This window comes from Echinops telfairi, unplaced genomic scaffold (genome assembly GCF_000313985.2).
Source record: "Echinops telfairi isolate 266 unplaced genomic scaffold, ASM31398v2 ScPeMD7_18;HRSCAF=68, whole genome shotgun sequence".
NCBI lineage: Eukaryota > Metazoa > Chordata > Mammalia > Afrosoricida > Tenrecidae > Echinops > Echinops telfairi.
The window spans coordinates 31,488,103-31,506,858 of NW_022103915.1; the positions used below are offsets into that span (position 1 = coordinate 31,488,103).

Genomic DNA, 18,756 nt, shown 5'->3' on the forward strand with positions numbered 1-18,756 from the left:
GCCGGGCTGCAGGGCGCCGGAGGCCTCGCGGGCGTCGGGCGGGTCTCCGCCCCCCAGGGTGGCCTGCCCGACCGGCGTGCCCACCCCGGACGGGCGCTGGCTCCGGGTGTGTTAATGACTTGGGTGTCTCGGCGGTTGCGTGAAGTTGGGAACCCTTCCCCACGCACCCCCCGGACAAGGAGTGCACTCCACAGCACCCCTCGTCTTTTCAATGGAGGAGCTCTGACGAGGCTTTCATTCAGTGAAACTCCAGTCACGAAAGCATCCTCGCTGCCAAGTTCACGGAGGCGCTAGGAGGGAGCCCCGTGGCTGAAGCGCCCTCGCTGCTGCCTTACCCGCCACCTCCAAGTTGGAAATGCCCTTCCAATTTCAGACAGATCCTCCCTCGCCATTTCCCTAAGGGTGACCTTAATCCTTCACACCCCTGCCTGAGCGCTTTGACCTTGGTTCCTCACCTCCACTTCTTATGTGGCTCCCGATTCAGAATTCTCCGTTAGCGTGAACTTGCTGGCTTATTCGTGAACACTGCACATTAGCTTTTAGACCAGCTGTTCTCAACCGGTGGGTCGCGACCCCTTGGAGGATGGTGTCAAACCACCCTTTCACAGGGGTCGCCCGATTCATACCAGTAGCAAAATGACAGTGATGAAGTAGCCACGACAATAATTTTATGGTTGGGAGTCACCACAACATGAGGAACTGTCTGAAAGGGTCACGGCATTAGGAAGATTAAGAACCACTGTTTAGACACTGTCTACTACCATGACCGTTGCGTGTTTCTGCCCATGTCACTCTTCTAGGCGCTTCTGACGGGAAGCACTGTGCATGGAAGGGGCTACTTCTGTAAAGTTGAGCTTACCTTTGTTTTACTAAGGTTCTGAAAACGCTCCCCATTTAAGTTGGACCCAAGTGTGAAGCACATCTCCTGCCATAGAATTTAGAATTTATCCTAAAATTTGGTCAATGTGCTTTATAATACGAAAAGTCAGTCCAAGCCTCAAAATTTGAATATAGGCCAACAGCTCATCTATAAGCATAAACATTTGACTGCAACAATATTCCCCCCCTCCTGCCCCCAATAATAATGTTTTTTTAGTGTATGGGTAACCCTTTGGTTGCATGCACTTTAATAGTTGTTTTGTTGATGTGTCTTTATTGACTAAGTTTGATTTTGTAGGTAAAATTGCTGAGGCATCAATATGGCCTAAGGGAAATTCACAGCATCCTACTGTACTGGCAGATGGTTCTAGAATCTATGGTTCTAGAATCCACATTCTCTACGGAATAACTGGGTGTTGCTATTCAGTCATCTGTTGATGAGAAACAATTGATGGGGCAGAGTAGGAAGTTGCTATTTAGCAATGCATGTGGTCATTTCTGATAGGTAGATTTACTGAAGTTCCAGGAGTACTTCAGCTGAATGAATTTGTTTCATTGCTTAGAATACTAATGATTTTCTTAAATCATTTTATTGGGGGCTCGTAAAACTGTTATCACAATCCATACATCCATCCATTGTGTCAAGCACATTTGTACATTTGTTGCCATCATTATTCTCAAAACATTTGCTTTCTGCTTGAGCCCTTGGTATCAACTCATTTTTCCCCTCCCTCCCCCACCCCCTCCTTCATGAACTCTTGATAATTTAGAAATATTATTATTATTTTGCCACGTCTTAGATTGTCCGACGTCTCCCTTCACCCACTTTTCTGTTGTCCGTCCCCCAGGGAGGAGATTATATGTAGTTCCTTGTAATCGGTTCCCTCTTTCCACCCCACCCTCCCAGTATGACCACTCTCACCACTGGTCCTGAAGGGATCATCTGTCCTGGATTCCCTTTGTTTCCGGTTCCTATCTGTACCAGTGTACCTCCTCTGGTCTAGCTAGATTTGTAAGGTTGAATTGGGATCATGATAGGTAGGGAGGAAGCATTTAAGAACTGGAGGAAAGTTGTTTCATCGTTGCTACACTGCACCCTGACTGACTCGTTTCCTCCCTGCAACCCTTCTGTTAAGGGGATGTCCAGTTGCCTACAGATGGGCTTAGGGTCCCCAATCTGCATTCTCCCTGAATACTAATGATTTTAAAAATTTTCTAAAATAAGCCACTTAGTGTTCTGTTGACTTGGCTCTGTAATTCTTTTTTCTGTCCAGTGTGTAGTTCCCAGCCAACATAGAAATGAGGACGAAAGAGTGTCTTGGCTGAATCCTCGCGCAAACAAGATCATTATGGTCCTGGTAGGTAGGTCAAAGATGTGTATATTGGGTAACTTCTCTGCCAGATGAAAGCTGTGAATGTATTTCATGTGCTTCTGGGTTTATTTTTCTGAACTCAATGATCGGTTGCTGCATTGTTTTGTATTTGCCAGAGCTTTCTCTTGGCCCACTGATTTTAGAGACATCCAGGATGGAGTTGTCCTGCTAATTTTTGGGGTCACATGCCCCATTTTCATTAGTTGCCCATCCTGGGAAAGCCCTGAGCACTGGACAGGAAGTCAGTTCTCTAAGAAAAGCTCTCTGCCCCTTGTTTAGGTCCTCTGGTCCGTCTTTTCATATCATGGATCTATCAGATGTTTGTTGATTAATCTTTGGTGGACACCAGCTGTACACCAGTGGTCTGATTACTTGAAGGTTACAGTTCAGGACAAGATAGGAATCCTACCATCAGTTTGCTTGCAACCAGGTGTGTAAAGCTCTGACCTAAATCTTGATCTTCAGGAATATACTCCACTGGCATCTCTACACAAATACACACCTAACAATAAGTAGTGTCAAGCAGTGATTGATAAAGAGGAGATGACATAGACCTTAAGTGCTACAGGAAGGCAGCATTGATGGAAAGAGATGGCCTGCAAGGAAGAGGGAATGTTTGGGGGAAGATAGAACAATGTGAGCCAAACTCAGAATGTGCTTAATATTTTAACTAGAGCAAGGTGTGGTCTGTAGACCAGTAGCATCAGCTTCATTTTGGAAATTACTAGAAATGCAAATTTGTAGACTCTACCAGACCTATTGAATTTTTTAAAAGCCTTGTGGTGAGGCCCAGGATTCTATGTTTTAACAAGCCCTCCGGGTAGTGGTGGTGCATGCTCAAGTGTAAGGACCACTAGACTAGAGAGGATGGTTCTTGAGGAGGAATAATGGGTAAACAGTTTTGGCAACAAACGTTGGAAAATAAAATAGCCAATTTTATTAAAAGAAAAAGAAACACTGGAAACTTACAGTAGAGCATGAGACTCTCAAGCAAGCAGTTTGTTTTTTGTCTACAGACAAAACCCCTTGGGACTTGAGGGCTGGATTTGGCCCATAGATGGGTTTTGCTTGGCCTGCACAGTGGCGTGCTTGGGCTTTGTTTTTGTTTTTTAAGTAGAATTAGTTGTCATAACTTAAAGAACAGATTTTATGTAGAAATCGTTCTCCTGACCCTGAAAAATTAGAGGACCTGGCAATATTAGGCCTGTGTTCCATCATGTAGCAGCCGTTGGTTAGAGCAACACAGAACTGTCCCCTTAGATGAAACAGGTGCTCTGCAGTTTACCACAGACATCCACCCCACCCCCGCCACTTCCTACTGTTTTAAACACATCTTTACACATTTCCTGCCTGGCACTGAAGGTTTGTAACCTCTGTTGTGGGCAGGGAGAATTAAAGTTCTAAGGGTGGGGGGAGGGGAATGTGTTTATGATTAAAACTTAAGTACACATTAATTCACTCAATGAACATTGATGAATTAAATATATACTATATGCCAGTTTATGCTAGTAATTAGTGCTCAAAGGTGAACAAGATAGAGTCCCTGCCACAATGCAGTTTACAATCTAATAGACTCATGACAACAGTATCTTTAAAAAAAAGACAATGGTATGTGGATTTGAGAATGGAGCCTGGTGACTGGTATGCTGAAGTCATAAATGTATGTAGTAGCAATGTGATAGGAAGAAAAAAGGAAGAGATGGTAAACAAATTACAGGAAGAATCCTCAGGACATGACAACAGATTAGAATATAAAGCATGCCTTGGAAACTATAGGGCAGTAAGTACTACAGGGTATCTGTGAGTCAGAATTGACTGGAGGGCAATGATGTCTGTGTACCTGTATATAAATATTTGTATCTATATAGCACATATGTATATGTATGTGTGTATACACACACACTCACGCATGTGTGTACTAGAGCTTCTGGGTAGTACAAATGATTTAACACTATTAACCAAAATGTTGCAGATTTCAATCTACCCAAAGGCACCTCAGAAGAAAGACCAGGTGATCTACTTCCTAAAATCAGCCATTGGAAACTCTTCTGTTGTTACAGTTAGCCATCAAGTGACTTGTGACGACTCATGGTGACCTCTGTCAAGTACAGTTCTACTCCGCCACTCTGGGGAGACCAGGAGTGAGAATCAATTTGAGGGCAACTGATTTTGTTTGTGTTTCTTGCTTCAGTGTGGATGTGTGTAAGGGCTGTTTAGAGATGCCAGTTGACCTGTCTTCTTTTGAGTTCAGTGCACACACTCAAAACAAAACAAACCTGTTGCCATCCAGTTAAGTCCAGCTCATGGCGACCCCATGTGTTTAAGAATAGAACTGCACTCAGAGGGCTTTCAGGGGTTGTAATCATAATCTTAAATCAATTTGAGGCAGTAGTTTTTGGCTGATCTTAATCTTGCAAAAGTGTATCACCAGATCTTTTGAGGTACTGCTAGGTAGATTTAGCCACCAACCTTTCAGTTAATAGCTGATCACAAACTACAGTGAACCGTCGTTTATCGCGGTTAATCGGTTCTAGACCCTATCGTGATAAATGAAATTCCGCGAAGTAGGATTCCTTATATCCAAAAGTTTTACCTTTTCCTGGATGGTGAGTGTCTTCCTCTGGCGCTTATTTTTATTGTCAGAAGGCTTAGAAGAAGCAGCTCGTTTAGGAGCCATCATAGGGCTTAGATAAAATTCCTTAAAAATCGCAAACAATTACAGTACACTGTACAAAAGCAAAAATGCATCTGATACGTAGCTCCGATACATAGCGATGCAGACAGAAGCGTGTACAGTATGAGCCAATCGGTGGCAGTAATGACAGAGCATGCGCTGTTACGCAAAAACCTCGATAGAGTGAAGCCGCAGAAGTCGAAGCGCGAAGTGGCGAGGGTTCACTGTATTAGTGTCTTGCAGGGGCTTCACTATGACTCAGAATCCACTAAATGGCAGGGATTCTGGTTTGAGTTTAGGGACTTCACCCACATGTTTTTTTGTTTTTTTTTAAGGACATAGAAATGTCAGAACTGCATGTTTAGGAGTTGATAACACCCATTCTATCGTAGGATTTCAAGGGAATACCTGAAAAAGATTTTAATTTGTAGTCAACAAAGTGTAAGAAAGTCTCTGTGGGGAGTCGGAGGTGGGGCAGAAATGTTTTCCTTGGAATCTACAGTTAAGAGTTTATAATACTGGCTGCATGAAATCAAAATCAGCTGTTTCCTTGAGAAGTCCCTAGGTTGTAGTTTCATCAGAACAGTGTTGCTTTGCTGAAATTGTAGCCAGATTTGAAGTGCTTGGTCCCTTTTAGCTATATAAACATGTAATAGTAAGTGGCCACTCATTAGCACATTGTGGAGCAAATACCTGGTATTTAAGTTCTTAAAGTGCATAAAGTAGAATGTTTGTGCTTTACTTAGGGATTAGCTCTTTAGTCACAACCTACCCACCCCCCAGTACAATTACACAAGCATTAACTTTTAGAGAGTATAACTTGCCGCCTTTTGCTGATGCTGGTCTTATGTATAAACAAGCTGAGTGGTGAGAGTGGCTGAGGTTGTGGTTGGAAAGTGGCAGTAAGAACCCAACAGAACTGGATGAGTCAGGAGATGAGCTTGGGGATCTGGCTTTCAAAGCCTCAACAGATTCGAAACAGAAAACAGAGATAGTTGGACCACAGGTAGGCATCCAGGACACAGGGAAGAGTGCTGCTCCTAAATTACCCATGTCCATCTTCTACAGATTGAAAAACTGACCCTGCAGTTGAAGCAGACAAAGAAGAAAGCCGAGGAGGAAAAGAAGAAACCGGTAGGTAACCTATATAACATAATATCCCACTTTTCCATAAGTCATGTTTTCTTGTTTATACCTGAGGGTTTACAGTAAGTGGGAAGGGGTTTATGTATCCTTCAGAGAGTGTCAATGCCCCTTGTTTCCTTTTTTTTTTAACATTAGGGGCTCATGCCACTTGTTTCCTTATAGAGTTCCTCATTTTCATAAACTGACAACGCTTGAATTGTGGTTCTGAGTCACATCACACCTTGGATTTAAAAATAAGATTAGGTGGTTGCTGCTTATTGGAGGAGTCAGGGTCAATATCAATAGATAGCATGATGTCAAAGAAAATGACAGCTTTAAAAGGCTAGAAATCTGGGACCATTTAGTGGCAGAAAATAAGTGGTTCTCTAGTCCCATAATCCCTGGGGACATCCCAGATTTACAGAAAATATCACTGATGTCACAGTCGTGATTCTGAACCATAAAGACAGGGTTTTGTTTCTTATAGGAAATGATATAGTTCACTTTAGAAACATGTTTGAGAAAAAAAGAGAAACATGTTTGATTAAAAATTGTTGAGATACATTTTTGTGGTTTTCAAAGGGGAAGTAAAGAAATGTTTGTGAAGATGTACTTACATCAAGCCCCTATTCCATATGTGGGGAAAATGTACTTCGATGGAGCCTCTCATTCTTGCTTTATACATGAAGTATCATAATACTTCATTCTGTTTCATGTTTTCATTTTGGCTTACCATACTTGAAGCCGTAATTCTTCAGTTGATAACACATAAGGGAAAAAATAGTTTTTACTTCTCTTTTCACAAACTCCAGCACAAGCAATGGCCTTTCCAATCTTGTTCTATAAATAAGTGCCTTCCCCAATAGATATGGACTTAGATAGGAGGCTGTCTTAAGCTAAAGCAAGACCACTTTAGTTTGATCCATGGAGCAACAGAAACCCTCTTCTGATTGCGAATTTGTTTTGTTTTGTCCCTAAGGCTTTCTCCCTCTTGAGGAATTGGGGAGAAAAGGCCTGTGACTTGTGACGAGACAGCCGTAGCAGCAGTGTTCCCAGGCAGTGCTGATTACAGTGCAGTGAAGCCAGAACCAATAGGGAGGGGATCATACAAGGCCTAATCTCATTTTGGTACAATGGGCTTGTCTAATGATGTTTTCATTAAAATGGAACAAAATGCTGAAAGAAGTGATCAGTTTATAAGGGAAAAAAATGCGTATTTCTTGATAACTAGCAGTACATGAATGTCCGAATTCACAGTAAGACTTAAAGAATCTATTAGGGTTAGGTGTCTTAAAGAACATCTCGACCCACGGGAGACCATCGAGCTGTGGTCCTCCTGCTTCCTAGAGCGGAGACCAAAGCGGGCTGGCGAGACGTTGCTGGCATTGAGCGCTGAGCTAAGCCGGCCTTGGAGAGCAATTGTTCCCAGTGCGGTGCGGGTCCTTGCGGGGAGTATCCCTGAGGAGACATTCCAAACAACACTTTGCAACACAGATCACCTGAAAGTTAGGATGGCAACAGTATTAGTAAGTGCTCATTCCCCAGCTCCCCTGAATCTGAAGAAAGAAGGGCTCCTGGCAGTCAAGGAAGACCACTCCTCCACTTGGGAGCAGAGATTCAAATTGCAAAGAAACAGCACAGGCCTTGGACAGGAGCAGTTGCGCAAACGATTCAGACAGTTGCGCTCCGAAGAGACCACAGGACCCCTAGAAGCGCTGAACCAGCTCCCGGAGCTCTGCCATCAGTGGCTGCAGCCGGACATCCACACCAAGGAGGAGATCCTGGAGCTGCTGGTGCTGGAGCAGTTCCTGACCATCCTGCCCGAGGAGTTACAGGCCCATGTGTGGCAGCACTACCCAGAGAGCAGGGAGGACGTGGTGGCTGTGCTGGAGGATCTAGAGCCAGAGCTTGAAGAAATGGAACAAGAGGACTCAGACCAGGCAGAGAAACAGAAAGGGGTCATGGAGGAGATGGAACCCTTTAAAACAGGGCAGGAGCAGCGGGTCCAGCCCAGGTGTGAAGTTTTGAAGCCTGACAAAGAAGGATGAGGAGACTGAGAATGAGAAGCTGGTCACTGAGACAGACTCTTGCAGAAGAGCGCAGTCATCTGTGGACAGATCTGAACCAGCGGAGACTCATGAGGACTCTGACTGGGAAAGTCAGCAGGCGAAGCCCCAGGAGGAGATTGACTATATATGCTCAGACTGTGGGGAGGGATTTGCTCAGTACTCAGACCTGATTAAACACGAGGGTGTGCACTTGGGAGGAAATTAAAAAAAAAAAAAAACCATCTCACTCAGCCGGCCTTTTAATCTGACCTCACTTTTGGATAATATGCCACAAATGGGAGCAAACGTAACAGTAGCTCAGGTCTAGGCAATGTTTCAATCTGCTTTTTCTTTTAACTTTGGTAATTTAATTTTTAACTTTGTTACAGCCAACTTTGCTTTAGAGCTCAGATGGTTCAGTAGTGGGAGCTTTCATGCATCACTGTTGTATTAGTCTGGGTACTTTGGAGAAACAAATCCACAGCAACTCATGGATAAGAGAGTTTTATGTAAAGAAAATGTGCATCACGAAAACATCCCAACCTAATGCTGCCCAAGCCCACAAGTCCAACATTAACCCATTAACCCAACACCAGTCCACAAAGTCCTCCACCTCACAAAACAGAGGCAATGATGCCGACTGGAGGAGGAAAGCTGAGTCAGTGAACGAACAAGCATCTCAGCACTAGCAGGGGTCTCCACACGGCTGCTCCAGCATCCAGGGCTGCATCGGGGTAGGTCCATGTAGCTTCTTCTTGGAGATGTCTTGTAGGAAGTCATTCTTGCAAGCTGAAGCAGGGAACTGCTAAGGCAGCTGCACCCAGTGCAACTATCACAAAACAAGAGACCCGAGAACTAGAAAGGCGAGGCTTCACCACCCATTTATCCCTCCGCCTTTCAACCAGCACCACATGTGATTATCGGCCAGGCTGGCACAATTAACTAACTCAACTGTATTCAGACTTTCTAGTAGAGTTTTCTGTCCTCGCAGTTTGCAATGTTGGTCAATACTACGCCATTTTATCTGAGTCACTCAATATTGACATTTGCTTAAGGAGGGAATAGAAAGGCATGAATTAACAATCAAGTGTCACCACAGAACCTACAAGGCAAACAAGCCCAGCCTTTTGAAATCTGACTCAGCCTGCAGAACTTCCCTTCCCATACAGCACTCTCTCATTCTGCTGCACCTCTGTATTGCAGCCCTGCTGCTGTCAGGTTAGTCCTGATTCATGGCAACCCCCATGCACAGAGGAATAAATGATGCCCAATCCTACACTACCCTCATGATTGGGACAGATCGGACTGTGGGGATTCATAGGGTTGTCACTGGCTCGTTTTCAGAACTAGATCACCAGGGCTTGCTTCCTAATCTCTCTTAGCCTGGAAGCACCACTGAAACCTGTCCACCATCACAGCAACACCCAGTCTGCCCTGACAGATGGGTGATGGTTGGACATGAGGTACATTGGCCAGGAATTGAACCTGGGTCTCCCATTTGGAAGTTGAGAACTCTGCCATTCAACCTTATTTCAGCCATACTGAATTCTTCATACTGCACGCTCTTAGAATTCTCCTTGCACTACTTCACCAAGGTATTTCCTAGCTCTGATCAGGGTCCAGCTGAAGCCTCTTGTTCATCAAGAAGCCTCCCATTCCTTCCCCACCTTCGTCTTTCCCCTCCAAACTCAGTTACTTGCCTCCCTTGTCTGATCTCTTCACGTTCTGTGAGAATTTCTGCTGGAGAACTTAGAATACAATGTAGCTTTTGGTTCCCTTGCCTGTGTCTTCTAATAAGTCCTATCTCCTCAAGAACTGGGCCTGTTTCTGATTCTTCTTTGTACCTCCAGAGCCTTAGGTGACATTTGTTATATATTAGACACTCAGTAAATATTTTTTAATTGGACAATTCAGTATCTAGCTTCCACATTCATTTCAAGGATGAAAGCCATGGAGAGATGCTATTGCCTTTTCTATTAGTGAGCTAAGATGTAAAGACAATATAGAATTAAGCTCCCGAGCTACTTGTGCCCTTTAAGCAATAATTGTAATAGTTGGCACTTAACGATCATAAAAGCTGATGAACCAGATAATCATCTACACCAGAGAAAGGTGGATAAGGGAGGAGTGAAGGTTAAAGCCAGCAGTGAGTGGGCAACGTGCCACTGTTAGTTGCAGACCAGTTCAAAGGTGAATGTGATTAGTAAAGAGCTTGGTTCAAAATTGCTGAATAGGAGCAAAGAGCAAAAGGCAACCAATTGTTGAAAACAGATTCAGGAAGAACAGGCAGGCACGAGCAGGTGAGCAGCAAATGGGGCCTCTGGGATTGTGGTTTCTGGGGCTCTGAGTGACAGAAGAGGGGATGCATGGGAGTGGGGAGCTACGGGGCACCTGCGGGAGGACCTCAAGTGTTTACTGCAAGGTCTAAGGATACACTGGAAAGACTTCAGAAGGAGATGGGTGTAGTGACAAACACTGGCTGGCACTAAAGACTCGATGAAAAGGAATGAAGGGGTAGCTTTGTTATGGTGGTGAATAGGAGATTGCGAGAAGACTAATCCTGGAAAGAATAAGTTTCAATCTTTTGACACACACTCCTGCTATACAAAGCTTGATTATCTCTGCATTATTTTGAGTGGCATACAAATATACAATTATGTTTAAGTCACTGACATTTGGAGAACTATCCTTACTTGGAAGGTTACGATTTTGATGTTCCACTCGATCTGTAATTGCTATTTTTGGAGAACAAAGCCGTCTTTAATACTCACTGCCATCTAGGCTATTGTGATCCGTAGCAGCCCTGTTGGGCAGAGTAGAACGAACTGGCACTGTGGGTTTTTGAGACTGTAAATCTTTATGGGAGCAGAAAGCCTCATCATTCTTCCTCTGATGGACTTGTAGATTCGAACTCGCTGGCCTTTCATTAAGCAGCCCGATTTGTAACCCATGGCACATTTGTCATATGTAGCATTTTTGGTAAATGGGTAAATATCTAGACTCTGCATTATTGAATCCTGTTCACCTCTTCAGTTCTTTAGTCAGCGCCTACTGTTCCGGGAGCTGGGAATACATCAGTGAACTAAACAGGCACAAACCCAGCCCACATGCAGTTTACAGTGGGGGTGGGGATGACAAGAAAATACATAAAAATTGTATTTTTCATGGTGCATTCAGAACTCAAACTCATAGTGACCCTAAAGCACGGAGTAGACTGCTCCTGGGGGTTTCTGAGACTGTAACTCTTTTTCTTTTAAATTGGGGGTTCTTACAGATATTATAACAACCCATAATTCAATTAGATCGAGCTTAATTGTACAGTTACTGCCACCATCATTTTCAAAACATTTTCCTCTTGAACTCGTATATAGACAGATACACCTATTTTTATATATTTACATATATATCTATATTTTACCTATATATATAATTTTTACTTTCTTTTTTCCTCTTTTTCTCTTTTCTTTCCTCCCGCCCCCCTCTCTGTGTACCCATCATTCACTTCTAAGTAATTCCTCTCATATAAATTTCAATTGATCAAACACAACCAGGAATGCTACCCCCTCCTGTCAGATTTAGATCCCTTGCTATCCCTCATCCCTGTCATTATTTGCTCATCGCTCCCCTCGCCCTTCCTCCTCCTCACCCATGCTTCCCAGGAACCATTGCTCCTGTTGCTGTCTCCTTGGAATTGCTTAGACAGGCACCGTTAAGGGGGTGGGGGGAGTGGGGAGAGACCATACATAAGTTCCAAGTCTTAACTGTTATCCAGACCCAGAGTAGATGAGTATCTCTCTGTTAAATAGCGTGCAAGCCCTGTTATAATCCATCGGTCTGATCCCCTTATTTTTCAGGGTTCCATAACCCAACACCTGCTTACCTAACAGCACATATACCCTTTTAGTCCTCAGTGTCTGAGGGTTGTGCCTTCTACAAGACCCTATTGCTCTACCTGCGGTCAAGGATGAAAAGGTCTAGTGCCCCAACCCCTACCCCATTGTACCTTTAGACTTTTTGTGTGGTCCCCTTGTGAATATCCCTCAGCCAGTTCAGATGAGGTGCTAAGTCAAAAGACCACAATTGAGATTCCTCAGGGACTTTGGGTCTTGGCTCCCATTGCTGGTCTGTTGCACTCCCCCATGTGGGCAAGTCGGACTGGCCACACACCCCGAATATATCTTTAGTGTGGTCCTCTGTAGTGCTATCATCTTAGATGTCATGTCGAGCTGAGGCCGGCCCTGTAGTCCTCTCTCTGAATAGAGCTGCTCTGAGCAGGAACATCGCCCTCAAGGCTTGGTGCATGGGACTGAGATACACTCTCTCTCCCTTTCCTGTGGAGACATAAACAATACCCTCCCTTAGGGTGTATTAGTGCCCTGTTCCCCCATTGCCATCTTTTTTCTTCCCCCACCTCTCTGTGGGCCTTAAAGGTAGGTGAGGGGGGTGGGGTTAGTGTGGAACATGTCTTTCTGCACAGATGCTATCTGCATTTAAATTTTTTTTTTTCTTTTTCTTTTTTGGATGACATATGTCCTGGTGTTTGGTCTGGTTCTTGCCAGAGTATCTGCCCTCAGGCTGGGAACTGTGTGTTATGTACATTTTCCCCTGTTGTTTGAACTTAATCTGTGGAGGAAACCCAGCCCCTCACACTATCATGGATCCAGTAAGTGCAATTGTATGGGTAAGATATATAAAGATTATAGTAAAGTCATAGAGAATAATAATAAAGATAGGAGAGAGAGTAAAATGGAGTCAGACACTTTTCATAGTAGCATGCTCACTTCCTGGACAGCCATGATCTGAACAGCCAGGTCTGTGTACAGCGTGGGCAAAGAGGACAAGAGAGAGAGTGTCTTTATTGTTTTGGGGCTGTTTGTAGGTAGCTGTAAGACATGCATATTCAGTAGTTGCAAAAGTCACAAGGTGGTGGTAATCACAGTAAAGTCTCTGAGCTCACAGGTGAGGAAAGCTAATACCTGCATAGGAGGAAGGCAATGAGGGGGGAATGGGTGCCTCGGTGGGAGGAGATAATCAAGGAATGTCTGCCTCTACAGGGAGACAGAATCAACCATGTGCTCACTTTAAGGCAGCATAGCTCTTGGGGGGATCTGCAGGAATGACATTTGTTAGTTTCCTACGTTAATCTCAGTGGACTCATGTTGTACTTGTCCTTTTTTGCTCAGCTAACTTCGCTCAGCTGCTATCCTCCAACTCCTTCCAGGAGCCGGTGCTTCATTATTTCATTACTATTTTTTAGGGATGGGCAGTGCTCCATGGTGTGTATATACCAGAGGATTTTTTTTAAAATACCAGAGTTTTTAATCCATTCATCCATTGATGGAAATTTAGGCTGTTTTCAATTCATTGAGATTGTGAACTGTGCAGCAGTGATGAACATTGGAGTGGAAATGTCTGGTCATGGCCTGTTTCTTATTTCTTCTGTATATTTGCCCGGTAGTGGGATTGCTGGATTGTAAGGTAACTCAAAGCCTTTTCTTTCTCCTGAAGAGCGGCTGGTGGTTTCGGACTGCTGACCTTGCGGCTAGTAGCCCAGTGCAAAACCACTACACCACCAGGTCTCCTCCCAACGTGTTAGAAGGTGGAAAGTTGCTATGAGAAGCAAGCTAGAAAATGTACATGTGGCCAGTGCAGTTTTAAATAGACCAGGCCAAGGAAGTCTCACTTCGAAGGTGAAATTTGAACCAAGACTTAACAAAATGAGTGAGCCATGCCTGACAGCTGCATGGGGTCATGTAAAACAGCAGGCCATTCTTAGGCTCTAAATTGTAAGCCTTTCTCATTTGAAAGTGGCCGATTTTTAAACCTTAAACTAAAAATATCCCTTGGAGTCTTCTTAAAACCACACAATAGTTTAGTTTAATTAGTAAAGAATGTCTGCCCCAAGTATTGGGTCCATTCAGATCTCTCTGTGGGATCAAATTGATAGCAGCAACTCCAAAAATGAACTGGGGGAGAAAAAATGAATTGGGAACCTTATGGGACAGTGAGCAACCGTGAATGGAGGAAGAGCCATTTGGAAAAAGAGGGTGAGAATACCTGCACAATTTTGAAGAATGTAAATCAGCGGCACTGAACTGCCCGTGTAGCAATTGTTAAGTTGATGTATGCTCTGCTGTGTCTATGTTTGACAAAATAAAACAATTATTAAGATGAAATAAGGGGAGAAGATCTTTAAAAAAAAAACACCCTGAAATGAGAAGCAGTGGTCGGAGGTGTAGGGGTAGAGTAGATAGGTTTTTACAGGTACATCCTTTGCTTTCTTTAAAGCCTATTTGGCTGGTAAAAGACCCTGCAGTTTTCATTTTAGGAAAATGGATATCCAGTCTCTATGTTTTTTCTCCCCTCAGATCTCTTTTGGAAGAAAACAAATGTTTGCTTAATGGAAATAGAAACTGGAGAGGTTTGAAACACAAAGACCATATTGCCTTCTTAGCACCTGGTTTATAGAAGTCTGTGGATGACAGTGAAAACCCAAAATCCATTTGCAGGATCTTCATGCGAATCAAGCCTCCGGTTAATCCCTTCTGACCATTGGCCAGGGCTGTGAATAGCTTTGCTATCAGACAGTGCATTGGAAAGTGGATTAATGCAGACCTAGTTTGGTTAAAATTTAACACTTTATCATCAGTCCTTCTCTTCGATCCATTCTAAATTTGTTCTAATTATTATTTTCTGCTCTTTTTCTGATCTCTTTTTGATTGAGGCTTGAGATAGTTTATTGTGTCAGCCTGGCTGATAAACGCAGGTGGGATTGACTGAGGGACGGAGAGGTGGATGGCTTGGTGAGCCTTGCCTTTCTTGTCTTTCACTCTGTGATCATCGGACCAGTGTGTGGCTGCCTTGCTTGTTCTGTGCTTCAATTTAAAGGCTATACTGCCTGTGGGCCGCCTAGCCTGTGGACTGTGTTGCTGTAAGTTGAGGTCCCTTTAAGACTTCTCTGGAGCTGGGGACTGGCGATTGGTGACCTGCCTTGTGATTGGCTGCTGTGCTGACATAGCCTAGCTCTCTCTACAAATAGAGGAAGATCTGGCATCAGATAGAGACTTGAAGGACTGCTAGTCTCTCAACTTTCTCTCACTAAGCCATTTATAGTGCTTCTAATTTAACTGTTTATTTCTTGTATATTTATCTGTATATGATTTAACAGTTCATTTCTTGTTATATATCTTAATTATCTTTATAAATAAATATATTATATTATCAGGAATTTGATTTTATCTCACTAGAGAACCCTGTCTAACACAGGCTTTTCTCTATTTGGGTATTATTGTTTTGGTGTTTGTTTTTTTGGGGGAGGTGGCGGGAAATATGTTTTTCTTTTTTTGAAATCCAGGATAGGTAAATCTATAGAGACAGTAACTGGAGTAATAGTTTCTTAGGGTTATGGCAGGGGCCGTTGTAGGGAAATGGGGAGCTAGTGATAATAATGAGTGGAAGGATAAAGAAAATGTTCTAAAACTGATTGTGGTGGTGGTTACACAATTATTTTTAATACATTTAAACCACTGAATGTGTTCTTTGTGAATTATATGTCACTAAAACTGCTAAAAGCCAACCAACCGAAAAAACAAAACAAAACCCTATTGCTTTTGAGTTCATTTTGACTCATAATGACCCTCTAGGATAGAGTAGAACTGACTCTCAGTGTGCCCGAGGCTGTCATGGCTCTGGAAGCAGACTGCCTGCTCCATCTTTCTCCCTCAGAGTGATTAGGGAGTTGGAACCATCAACCTCGTGGTTAGCACCCTAGCACTTTAACCATAGTCCTTTCAGCACTTCTTGAGGTTTTCCAGAAACCACAATAATGTGAAAGCAGAGTGACCCCTGAAGGAGCTTCCGGGGAGTCAGTCACAGAGATGGAGGAGGGCTAGTGACTAGCTCACCTCTGCAAACACTCCTGAGGGAGGAGAGGGCGTGTTCAGTGTGGGCTGATCTCTGGACAGCAGGGGCCCTTTAACACTCAGAGAATCCCATCAGGTGGTTTCTCTTTCCGATTGTTTAGATTGCTCTTGCTGAAAACAAGAATGAACCAGAGCAAGTGATAGAAGATGTGAGTATGAATCTGGTCAGGCAACTGCCGTGTTTCTGGAGTTGATTTCCTGAGATGAGGTTTCCTTTGTCTGCGATTTTGAAAGTCAAGCAATGCTGTTTGTTCCTTTGACAGCCAGGGGTTCTCATTCCTAACAACAGACTAGAAACCCAGCCTCTGGAAACTGGAGTCTCACCCTGGCTTTTCAGCTCTAGTTTTGAAAAATGTAAGTTCCAAATGCAACGGACTTTAACTTGCTTGATAGTACATAATATAACACCTGCGGAAAGAGAAGGAGCTCAATAAAATAAGTCCAAGGAGGCTGGCAGACTTCAGAAAAGGGGGAAACCATCTCTGGTTCTCCAGATAGACCAGGTGTTCTGTGTGAGAGAATGGGGTTGGAAATTATACTTTGGAATCAGGTCTCAGCACTTAACCAGTAACTATGCCTTACACAAGCAGTCGGGAGATGAAAGCTGAATCACAAGACCTAATACTGTTTTGAGAAACATACCTCAAGGGCAATTAAAGATCCAGCATGCTCCACTGATATCAAAAGGAAATAGAGCTAGGGCAGTGGTTCTCTACTGGGGTGATTTCATTTTCCAGGGGACATTTGGCAATGTCTGGAAACATGTTTGGTTGTCACACTTGAAGGGGAAGTTTCTTTTGGCACCTAGTGGTTAGAGGCCTGAGGCCGAGCATCCTCCTATGTCAGAGAGAGCCCCAAGAACCAAGCGCTCCCCACCCCCAGAGAGCAGTAGTGCTGAGGCTCAGCAGTGGCCTTGAGGAACAACAGGTTTTCTTGACAAATGAGATCATAGGAAGCAGCCAGATCTGTCATCACAACACAAATATGTAATTTTCGTGTTTCTCTTTGAATGTCCCACCAGGGAAAAAGATAAAGTTCCTAGGACAACGCCTATGTAGAACAGATTACACGAGATCCCCTTGAACACTACCACGTGGTTTGTTTTCAGGCTCTGTTTCAAGACTCACTGTATTGGCTTCATTGCAGAATGATGCTTCCCATCCCACCCCCAAATCAGAAACAATATGCATTTTAAACAGTATTTCTCTACTTGAATCACAGATCTTTTCTTCACACTCTGCACAACCTCAGTTTTAACAAAAGACTAAAAGATGCTATGTGTTATTTGGCTAGTGCACTGATTTTCCTAATAACCATGAAAGGTTGACGAAGCAGGAGATCTTACTCCTATTTTACAGTTGAAGAAAAGGACTCTCAGAGCGGCTGACTGACTTCTTTAAGAATGTTTAGTTACTTAGTAGGTTGAGCTGCTAGGACTGAAACCCAGAGCCTCTGTTCATTTTGTTGTGTTCCACATAGCTCTACTCTAGATTGTCAGCATCATTTGTATCTAACCTACCATAATATATGCGTATAAAGCAAACAGTGCTGGACACCTTGTGCCTTTTCCTTCTGCTAAGGACACACTAAGAAATGTGGGCAGCAATTTGACAGAAGGGAGACATTTTGAACTCAAGGAAAAAGCTTAGCAAGAGGCCAGAAGGATTTCTGATCCTTATTTCACCAAATCATCAAACGTCTTTAATCTTAATTTGGCCACCTGTGCTAAATTCATGTGGTTGTGACGTGACTTGAAGTGTGGAAAATGTTTTAAAAACTTTTAATAGTCTATGTAAGTTTTTAGCTTTGTTTTTTAATTAATTTGATTAACCTCCTCAAAATGTGGTTTAATATGCAAACTACTGTCAAATATTGTCGATCACAGGCCAGCAGTCAATGGTCTGGTGTTTGAAAGGACTTTATAACTTCTTAGTAGGTTTATAACTTTAATTTAGAAATTGAAGCTTCTTATCAATCAAAAAGAAGGCAGAGAGAAAAAAATTAGTTTATGATCCAAAGAGAAAATTGCCAAAATTCAAAGAAGAGACATATTAGACTCAACAATAAGAGCAAGGCAACAGAGAGTCTTTACGTACAGGAGACCATCTTAGAACTCCAAGCCCACTGCCACCCAGTTGATTCTGGTTTACAGAGGACAGCTCCTTAGGTAAATCTTTATGGGAACAGACAACCTCATCTTTCTCTCCCTGACTTTGGGATTAGAAGCCCAATGGCTTAACCTAACCTATTGTGAGGAAAAGAAGGATTTCTCTTAAATTGTCTCCCCAAAATATATGCCAGACTTAGCTTGAGAATGACTGTTCATTAGGCAGCGAAAATAGGTCAGAGGTTATTCTCCTTAACATCAGCCATCTAGAGCGGCCAGACTGTATAGTCTGACTTACCCCACATAGGGCCCATTCCTTTCTGTTATTGTTCCCTGGAAGCAGTGCCCAAAGGCAAGCCCGGGACCACTCTAAGATGACTAGGTCATCCCCCTCCTATTGCTTGTATTGCCTATGTTGCAATCCCTCCCTATGACGCAGGTTGTTGTGAATTGTATTGCCCCTCTCTGTGATGCATGATGCTGTGATGTATCCCCCTAAAGTGATATGATGTGTAGTTAGCAATAAATAAGGAGGCTCTCTGGTGGTCGTGAGGGGCTGCTCCCATGTAGGTGGCTGGCCGAGGGTGGCTGGCAGAGGGCAGCTGAGGAGGGAGGGCTGCTTCCCGTG

General features: G+C 43.5%; 1 protein-coding gene and 1 pseudogene across 1 annotated transcript in view; both read left to right on the plus strand.

The window, feature by feature from the left end:
* Nucleotides 1-2,629: 2,629 nt before the first annotated feature.
* The window catches only part of ENTPD5 (ectonucleoside triphosphate diphosphohydrolase 5 (inactive)), a 48,122-nt gene continuing 31,995 nt past the window's right edge, over nt 2,630-18,756 (plus strand). Inside the window, 2 exon segments of the mRNA XM_004698708.4 lie at nt 2,630-2,682; nt 5,995-6,060. The gene's annotated coding sequence lies outside the window, so the exon portion shown is untranslated.
* Nucleotides 7,447-8,325, plus strand: LOC101651124 (annotated as a pseudogene).